This window comes from Monopterus albus, unplaced genomic scaffold (genome assembly GCF_001952655.1).
Source record: "Monopterus albus unplaced genomic scaffold, M_albus_1.0 scaffold203.1, whole genome shotgun sequence".
In the NCBI taxonomy this organism is placed as follows: Eukaryota; Metazoa; Chordata; class Actinopteri; order Synbranchiformes; family Synbranchidae; genus Monopterus; species Monopterus albus.
The window spans coordinates 1049368-1049779 of NW_018128083.1; positions in this window are offsets into that span (position 1 = coordinate 1049368).

A 412-nucleotide genomic window follows, 5' to 3' on the forward strand; every position below is an offset into this window, starting at 1 on the left:
AATTTCTTGGTAAACGGGTGCAGTGATTGTTTTCAAAAAACACAGTGGACCAACACCAGCAGATGACATTGCACCCCAAACCATCACAGACTGTGGAAACTTAACACTGGACTTCAAACAACTTGGGCTATGAGCTTCTCCACCCTTCCTCCAGACTCTAGGACCTTGGTTTCCAAATGAAATACAAAACTTGCTCTCATCTGAAAAGAGGACTTTGGACCACTGGGCAACAGTCCAGTTCTTTTTCTCCAGCTAAGATGCCTCTGACGTCTGTGGTTCAGGAGTGGCTTGACAAGAGGAATACGACAACTGTAGCCAGATTCCTTGACACGGCAGTGTGTGGTGGCCCTTGATGCCTTGACCCCAGCCTCAGTCCATTCCTTGTGAAGTTCACCCAAATTCTTGAATCGAT